The sequence below is a fragment of the Amblyomma mixtum genome, chromosome 9 (genome assembly GCF_055824585.1).
Source record: "Amblyomma mixtum isolate Tamu chromosome 9, ASM5582458v1, whole genome shotgun sequence".
Classification (NCBI taxonomy): domain Eukaryota; kingdom Metazoa; phylum Arthropoda; class Arachnida; order Ixodida; family Ixodidae; genus Amblyomma; species Amblyomma mixtum.
In genome coordinates this window covers 30,867,842-30,877,039 of record NC_143020.1, presented here as the reverse complement: position 1 = coordinate 30,877,039, position 9,198 = coordinate 30,867,842, and the positions used below count along the sequence as shown (strand labels likewise).

The 9,198-nt window shown below is 43.5% G+C and overlaps 1 long non-coding RNA gene across 2 annotated transcripts; it reads left to right on the top strand.

The window, feature by feature from the left end:
- The first annotated feature begins 1,136 nt into the window (after positions 1 to 1,136).
- LOC149328647 (uncharacterized) lies at positions 1,137 to 7,355 on the top strand. Of its 2 annotated transcripts, none has more exons than XR_016285693.1 (3): positions 1,137 to 1,370; positions 2,154 to 2,357; positions 6,401 to 7,355. It is a non-coding gene; the product is annotated as an uncharacterized LOC149328647 (long non-coding RNA). The 2 variants fall into 2 exon arrangements; XR_016285692.1 differs by having other exon boundaries at positions 2,177 to 2,357; positions 6,401 to 7,353.
- Positions 7,356 to 9,198: the final 1,843 nt, after the last annotated feature.

Below are 9,198 nucleotides of genomic sequence, written 5' to 3'. Positions count from 1 at the left end.
GGAAGGTGCACGGCAATTGGAGCACTATAAGCCCTCATTCTTGACTTGTTACATTTTTCGGTAGTACTGAGCCACAGAGGAGCTTCCAGTATGGAAAAAGCTAGGGTGAGAGCAGCCCCCACTTTGAGCACCGCTAAAACACAGGCGCAGTGCCTCTTCCGCATCTTCACTTGCATCTCCTTCAACGCAAACACGGTACGAAGCTGTGGCGAGGGAAAACGTGGTGAGAGCTGTATTTTCTGTCTTCCCGTAATGCAATGACTAAGGAATCCTGGAATAAAGTGTTGGGTTTTAACGTAGTCATACGCAGTAGACGCGCGAAAGCATGTGTTCAGTCTTCGCCTTTTCTTGCTGCCATCAGCGGACGTGAGGCCGAGCCGAGGACCGCATAAGGCAGAGGCAAAAAGCAATCAAGGAAGCACACAAAAAGACTACGGTAGCGCGACTGTCGGCGGGGCTCGCTCGAGCAAAGAGCGTGCAAGGTGTCCAATGACGTGATATAAACACACACAAAACAGAGGCGATGCTGCAGCGCAGCCTTGAAAGTTTCGCGCGTCACGCTAGAGCGGCGTGCGAACGCTCGTGTTCCCTAGGTACACACACGTACACTAAATCGCATGAGCCAAGCTGTGTAGAGTACGCTAAGCCACACAATATGCGAAAATAAAAACCGAAACCAGTAGCGTTTGGCAACATCATCATCATTCCTTATTCTGCGACGCAGTTACGGGGAGCTGAGTTATAGCCTTAGAACTAGGCAGACAGTGCAGCCGTGCAGCGGCTGCGGCTTTCCTGGCCCCAGATGCGTCGCCTGTAGCTGCCCGGCATGCTGCCCGGTTTTCCAAGCTTTCGTTCGCAGCGCCGCCAGAAACATATGCTTGTGAGTAGTCGCATTTTTTCACCGCAATCATTCCAATTTGCTGACTTTGTAATTGAAACAAAATATTTTGTCGTTTAATGCAACAAGTTTGTGGCAGAAAGGGCTTTATCAATTCTTTTTTTAACGCGTGTAAAGTTAGGCGACATTAGCGCCACCTTTCCGTTCGCTGGCGGCGGATTGCGAGTCTCATGTTTGCCGCGCACTACACTATCTTTTTTAGGACGCTGAAACGACTCTTTGTTGGCGGGGTGCGACGGTTATGATGTGGGTGCGTTTCTTCAGTTTGTTTGTGTTAAATGTGCGGCCTCGTTAGTGTTGTGGTAGTGTGACTGAACTCGGAAGGTGACAGATGGCTCCAGTGCTGCGGAAGACGTTCTTACGCGCACGCAGTGCTCAAAAACTGCTCTGACGTACTGCACGCAACCACGCCGAGAGCGGCCGGCGCCCGATGCCCGATAGAAGAAACGGCTTGCCGTGAACGTTGACAAATGTAAGTACAGAACTGGAAAATGACTTCTGCGATGTGTCGGGGGTATGTTTGAGGGCTGCGAATGCATTTGGGTTGGTCTTCACGTCTTGTTCGCAGTGAGGTGCAAAATGCGGGCACCACGCGATCGTTTGCAGAGAGAAGGTGTTCTGACACGCTCGCTTGCCAACTATGCAACTTTTAACCCGCCGCCTCACGCTGTTTGCGTCAGCTCCTCGGCGCAGGAGTTATGTGATAGAATTTGGTTGCACGCCGAGAACTATGGGGTGCTGCTTGATTCGTTATTCCGACTGAACAGGAGCAGCGCGTGAAAAGGAGACCATAAGAACGAAAAGTGCTTGTAGCGGCGTGCGTCTTTTGATTCTGCTGCCTGAGTGTTTACTGGATAAGGAGCATTGCCCGTTCTACGTCGCAGTCACATCAAGTGCTGTATTTCTTGATAGTTCTGGTCAACGAAACGACGATTAAAAATAGCAGAACCATTCCATTGCAGTGCAGCTGAGGTAATCGCACAATGGAAGGTTTGTTGTCATTTTATTTTTTTACGTTCACTACATTTATGTCATTGCCCCATTTTCAGTCTGAAGCGATAAAAGTATAACGTGATTCGCGAATAATAGCTTTAAGAAAAGTATGACAAGCTTTGTAAACCATTTTTTTGCTAACTATTGGAGGCATAGGTAATTAATAATTAGCCTCCACTCATGAACACATTGGACTGAACAGCTAGAGGTTTTAATGGGATGTGGCTTCTGTGATGTTTATGAAAGCATGGCTCTAATGCAGCCTTTCTTCAAATGCACCCGCAGTCAAGCCCTGTACAGCTGCTCCACCGGTATCATCACGCTACTTTTGCACCAGCTTTCATCTGTCATCGAGCCAATGCTACCTCAACCAGAGGCAAATGACATCAAGACCTGCTGGTTCAGCCTATCAGCCATTGACACTGGATATCAAGCATGTGCCACTTGTAAAAGGATAGGTAGACAAGTGGGTATATTTTCCTTGTCTTTTTTAGCCTGCCAAAAATCTTCTGGTCCAGGCTCCCTCTCTCTTTCGTTTTTTTTTTCTTTTAAAAGAGGACCAAAAGAAAGGGAAAAGATATTGCGGGCGTCATGAAAGCACTCCCCTAGTCAAGTGCATTGTGTTATAGTGTGAAATGCTTTCTATAGATTTTTCCCTCATGCCTCTCGTGCTTGGAAATCTTGACCACTGTATAGACCAAATTAAAACAATTATCTGCTTCATGACCTTTATACAGCAGTCTAAAAGCAGCAAATAAATTTTATAGGTTTACTTCAGCAGTACCTACCTCTTACAAGGTATGGCATGTTTGAAGTGAACCAGTGATGTGATAGGCATGGCCTAACGGGCAATGCATAATTGAATATTGGCGTTCAAGAGGAGCACTCTGCTTTAGAAGCATATTTGTTGCTAGCATCAATAATTGATACCTTACCAGGTTATCCTTGCATTACATGAAACCCTGCAAAGCTTATATTTTAGCTGTACAGAAGAAAGGTGCTTATTCGATGTCATGAGCATTGCTGAGGTTTTCTTTCACACTCCCTTTGTCACAAATGACTGCACTGTAGAGTTGAAATGCATTTGGAATTGAGTATTGGTGCATTGTTTTTTTATTCATGCCGACGTTCAGTTACTGATTGCATTACACTAGCTGAGCCTAAGTCAACAAATATTGCTGTGACCTTAACAAGACCCCTGGCTTTACTTGAACCGATGCATTTGATGTTGCCTTTCTCCCGTGCCATCAAGGTTTGTAATAAGCTGTGTAAATAACTTATTTTCTTTCTCGAGGTATTTATTGCTGCAATTAGTGACAGGTAATTTCCTAAAGAACAACCTAAGTGCACATTTTTATCTTCTTTGGAACACTTGTTTGCTTGTTTCCCTTGTATTCTTAACTTAAACAGATATGAGCAGGCCTCAGCACTAGAGGGATGTGCTGCGGGACAAATAAAAAACTACCAGTCCAGCTGCTCCCTTAGGGGCACGTTTCTGAGGCTTTTATCGCTTGTAGTTCTATGCAGCTTTACTTACAAGTATTGTATCTGACGCAGTGTGTGCCTTAATATTTTGATTCATTTGCTTTAGAGTGTGCCACTCTTGCCCTGACGAACTTGCTCACCTTTGTACTCTTTGTTCATACATTTTCCCCTAACACCTGGTATAGCTCCAAATGATACATTATCTACAGCAACATGTGCATTATATTGCAATGTCTTTGTGCCATCACTTTTGAAAACAAAAGCTGCCTGAATTTTTGTGCAGACAAATCAGAAACACAAAATAATTTTTATATTTTATGGCCTGCATGTTATCTTCATATGACTGGAATGGCTAAATATCTCTTCGTGGTAGCCTAATTTGGTCATCATCATCATCAGCCTGACTACACCCACTGCAGGGCAAAGGCCTCTCCCATGTCTCTCCAATTAACCCTGTCCTTTGTCACTTGCCGCCACTGTATCCCCGCAAACTTCTTAATCTCATCCGACCACCTAACTTTCTGCCGTCCCCTGCTGCGTTTGCTTTCTCTTGGAATCCACTCCGTTACCCTTAAGGACCAGCGGTTATCTTGCCTTCGCATTACATGCCCTGTCCAAGCCCATTTCTTCTTGATTTCAACTAAGATGTCATTAACCCGCGTTCCCTCACCCACTCCGCCCTCTTCCGATCTCTTAACGTTACACCTATCATTTTCCTTTCCATAGCTCGCTGCGTTGTTCTTAACTTAAGCTGAACCCTCTTTGTTAGCCTTCACGTTTCTGCCCCATAGGTGAGTACCGGTAGGATACAGCTGTTGTATACTTTTCTCTTCAGAGATATTGGTAAGCTACCAATCATGATCTGAGAGAATCTGCTATATGCGCTCCACCCCATTCTTATTCTTCTAGTTATTTCCCTCTCATGATCCGGATCTGCGGTCACTACCTGCCCTAAGTAGACATATTCTCTTACTACTTCCAGCACCTCGCTACCAATTGCGAACTGCTGTTCCCTTGCTAGGCTGTTGAACATTACTTTGGTTTTCTGCATGTTAATTCTTAGCCCCACCGTTCTGCTCTGCCTGTCTAACTGGTTGATCATGCTTTGCAGTTCTTGTCCTGAGTGGCTTAGCAAGGCAATGTCATCAGCGAATCGCAAATTACTCAGGTATTCTCCATTAACTCTTATCCCTAACTGTTCCCATTCCAGTCCCCGGAATACCTCCTGTAAGCAGGCATTGAAGAGCATTGGCGAGATCATGTCTCCCTGCCTGACACCTTTCCGTATTGGAATTTTATTGCTGACTTTATGGAGAACTATAGTAGCTGTGCAATCGTTATAAATATCTTCCAATATTTTCACATAACACTCTTCCACACCCTGATTCCGCAATGCCTGCATGACAGCTGAGGTTTCCACTGAGTCAAATGCTTTCTCGTAATCAATGAAGGCTATATATAGGGGTTGGTTATATTCCGCGCATTTTTCTATCACCTGATTGGTAGTGTGAATGTGGTCTATTGTCGAGTATCCTTTACGAAAGCCTGCCTGATCATTTGGTTGACTAAAGTCCAAGGTTTTCCTGACTCTATTAGCGATTACCTTAGTAAATACCTTGTAGGCAACGGACAATAAGCTGATTGGTCTGTAATTCTTCAAGTCCTTGACGTCTCCTTTCTTATGAATTAAGATAATGTTAGCGTTCTTCCAAGCTTCTGGTACTCTCGAGGTCACAAGGCACTGCGTATACAGGGTGGCTAGTTTTTGTAGCACAATCTCTCCTCCATACTTCAACAAATCTGCTGTTACCTGATCCTCACCAGCTGCTTTCCCTCTTTGCATTGCTCCTAAGGCTTTCTTTACTTCCTCCTTCGTTACTGGCAGGATGTCCCATTGCTGTGCTCAACTGCCTCCCTCAGTAACTTGATGATTACATTCGCTACTGTATAGATTTGTGTAGAATTCTTCGGCTAATTCAACTATCTTATCCATATTGCTGATGACATTGCCCTGTTTGTCTTTTAGCGCATACATCTGGTTTTTACCTATGCCCAGTTTTCTCCTCACTGATTTTAGGCTACCTCCGTTCCTTAGAGCATGCTCGATTTTCTCCACGTTAAACTTTCTTATGTCGGCTACCTTGCGCTTATTTATTAACTTCGATAGATCTGCTAGTTCTATCCTGTCTGTGGAGTTAGAAGTCCTCATGCTTTGGCGTTTCTTAATCAGATCTTTAGTCTCCTGAGATAGCTTGCTGGTATCCTGTCGAACCATCCTACCACCTACTTCTGCGGCGCACTCTGTAACGATAGCTGTAAGATTATCATTCATTGTTTCAACACTGCGGTCGTCTTCTTCAGTTAAAGCGGAAAATCTGTTTTGCAGCGACAGCGACCTTCCCTCTTAATGCTAACTCGTTAATAGCCTTTCGCTTCACCGGTTTCCTTCGTTCCCTCTTCAAATCTAAGCTAACACGAGACCTTACAATTCTGTGGTCGCTACAACGGACCTTACCGAGGACCTCCACATCCTCTACGATGCCAGGGTGTGCACACAGTATGAAGTCTATTTCATGTTTAGTCTCACCATTGGGGCTCTTCCACGTCCACTTCCTGTTTGCTCGTTTGCGGAAGAAGGTATTCATAATCTGTAAACTATTTTTATCTGCGAACTCTACTAATAACTCTCTCCTACTGTTCCTAGAACCTGTAGTCACCTACCGCCTTGTCTCGAGCCTGCCTAATTAGGTGTAACACGTTAATGTCAGTTCCTGTGAATATCATTCAGTCTTCGAATGTGGGGGCAGAATTGAACACAACAGCATGTTATAGCTTTTTCTTGTTCAAGGACGCATTACATTTAGTTCTAGTCTTGTGACTGCTGCTTATGCTATTACTCAGCAGCCTTATCAAACTCACTCGGAGTGCTGCATTTTAGTGCACATTTAACTGATTGTTGCTGCTCCGTGTTTGATTCTATTAGAAGCTACTATAACTGTATACTTTGAATGTTTTCTTGTGCAGTTCTCTTGCTGCTGCATTCTGCCATGGAGAAGGCTACCTGTTCGTGCACACGTCTCATCACTAGGACGCTACCTCTTCCACTGGTGATGCAGACAAGTAACGACAGGGTTAATTGGAGAGGCATGGGAGAGGCCTTTGCCCTGCAGTGGGCATAGTCAGGCTGATGATGATGATGAACAACAAGCAGGCTGCCTGATATTGAGGACAAGTGTCAGGATAGTGCACCAACAAAGTCTCTTAAGCATTTCTGTGCTGATGCATTTTTATTAAAATCAGCTCATAGCTTAATATCTACATCCATGGGGACATTTAGCATATGTTTGGCATTTGTTTGACTTTTAATTCGCTAGTGTTTGCAGCCTTTAATGTTGGTCTTAAGACAGTGTAAGCATTGTTTCACTGTGTGGGATTTTTTAGCTGTTTTGGAGAGATGTGTGTGTATGCATGCAGTTTTTTTCCACGGGTTTGTTATGTGGCTCATGGAACTTTCATGTTACAGAAGAAATTATTTCGTTTCTGTGTTGTACAGGAAAGTGAGCAGTATTTATATGCACCAGGTGTTTCAGGGAAGAATAAGTAGTTTTCAAAAATATGGCTTTTGCTGCATAATATTACCAGTGTTAGCAGACACCAGAAAGCCAGTGAGGTGTATTTAGTAAGCTGGTTAACTAATTTCTGATAATTAACTTTTTAACTAACACAGGTTTGCAACTGGTTGCAGTTAGAGACTTTTAGCCAGTTGTTCGTAGTAGCCATATCAGTTTCTGGAATGTACAAAACATGATTACTTTCGCCGCTGTGGCTCGACAAAATTTGGCTGCATCGTGCGAAAGTACATGCGCTTTTAAAAGCACACAGGGAAAGAAACCCCTCCAGTGCATGTAACTGCTACAAATCTCTAATGGCAACTAGACGCCTAACTCTGATAGTGAAGGAATCATATTCTTAGCAGTAAGAAACACACACAACACCAAGACACACACACACACAGGACACCCGCTAGACTTCAACTATCTTTACTGGACACTTGTACAACATAAATATGTATCACTGAGCACACGCAGGTGCCTCGTCATCCGCAACAGGTCTAACTACGCCCTGCCCTCTCCTGCAAGGCATACGGTTGCGCCGATAAACAATCTCTTTTTCTGCCAACACCAGGGAGGGAGTACTTACACATGTCACCCGCCTCTTGAATACAAAAGACTTCGATAATTTTTCTTTCTTTTTTCTCGGCTCCCAGGCCTTTCGTATTCAAGAGGCGGGTGACGTACATGTGTGTAAGCACTCCCTCCTTGGCATTGGCAGAAAAAGGGATTGTTTATCGGCGCAACCGTATGCCTTGGAGGAGAGGGGAGGGCGTAGTTAGACCTGATGCCGATGACGAGGCACCTGCGTGTGCTCAGTGATACATATTTATGTCGTACAAGTGTCCAGTAAAGATAGTTGAAGTCTAGCGGGTGTCCTGTGTGTGTGTGTCTTGGTGTTGTGTGTGTTCTTACCGCTAAGAGTATGATTCCTTCAAGCCGTTACCAACTAGCACAACTTAATGTTTTAACAAAGTTTCTGATAGTGAAAAGGTTCATTAATAAAAATTAGCTAACCAGCTTATTACGTAAGACTCTTCACAAGTTTTCTGGTGCCTGCCAACACTGGTAATACTATGCTGAAAAAGCCATACATTCATCTCAAAATACCTGTTTTTTGAAAATTACTTAGTCTTCCCTGAAACACCTCGTATATATGTAAGAAAAACCTAACGGGATTTAATTGACGATGTTTTGGTTGGAGGGCCAGTCGTTTTCAAGTGTACTACAGCATTTGAAGCGCACAGCTTTTGTTTCGAATGCTATACTATACTCGAAAAAGGCTGGTCCTCCAGCCGAAACATCGTGAATTAAAACCTGTTATGTTTTTCAATTGCTGTGTGTCAGTCATTGTTACTCAGAGGGAACTGAGGGGAAGCGTGCCGAAGGCAATATTCTGTTCCTCTATTGTTCTCCATAAAATATTTTGATGCATCATGCATGTGTTGTAGCGCGTATGTACACTTGTGCACAATAAATGTAATAATTTGCATTTTGCTTCTATTATTCTTTAAGCACTCCAGGATAGTGTTCACAAAATGATTTTGAAGTGATAAAACTATGTTGGTAAAAGTGTTGTACTGTGTAGTTAACATACACTTTTCCAAAAGTTGATGTAGGAATTATACTTTCTTCGTACTTGAGTCTTTTGAATAACGGTGGCCAATTGTCGGAAGACCGTTGATAGGGCGTTGGTAGACATTGTCGGTATGTGGTTGATAAGAAGTGTAAAGACTTTCTATGTACTTGAGTCTTTTGGATAACGGTGGCCAATTGTCGGAAGACCGTCAATAGGGTGTTGGTAGACATTGTCGGTAAGGGGTCAGTAGGAAGTGTATACAAACTCGATAAGGGGATGATAGGAAGTATAAAGACTTTCTATGTACTTGAGTCTTTTGGATAACGGTGGCCAATTGTCGGAAGACCGTTAATAGGGTGTTGGTAGACATTGTCGGTAAGGGGTCAGTAGGAAGTGTATACAAACTCGATAAGGGGATGACAGGAAGTATAAAGACTTTCTATGTACTTGAGTCTTTTGGATATCGGTGGCCAATTGTCGGAAGACGGTTGATAGGTTGTTACTACAATGTACAGAGGCGTTTAAAAGACTTTCTATTCAATGTTGATAGGTTCTATTAACAATTGTCGAAAGACTTTCTAAAGAATGTTACTAAAAATTTTTGTAAGGGTAGCAATAAATATACGAAACCT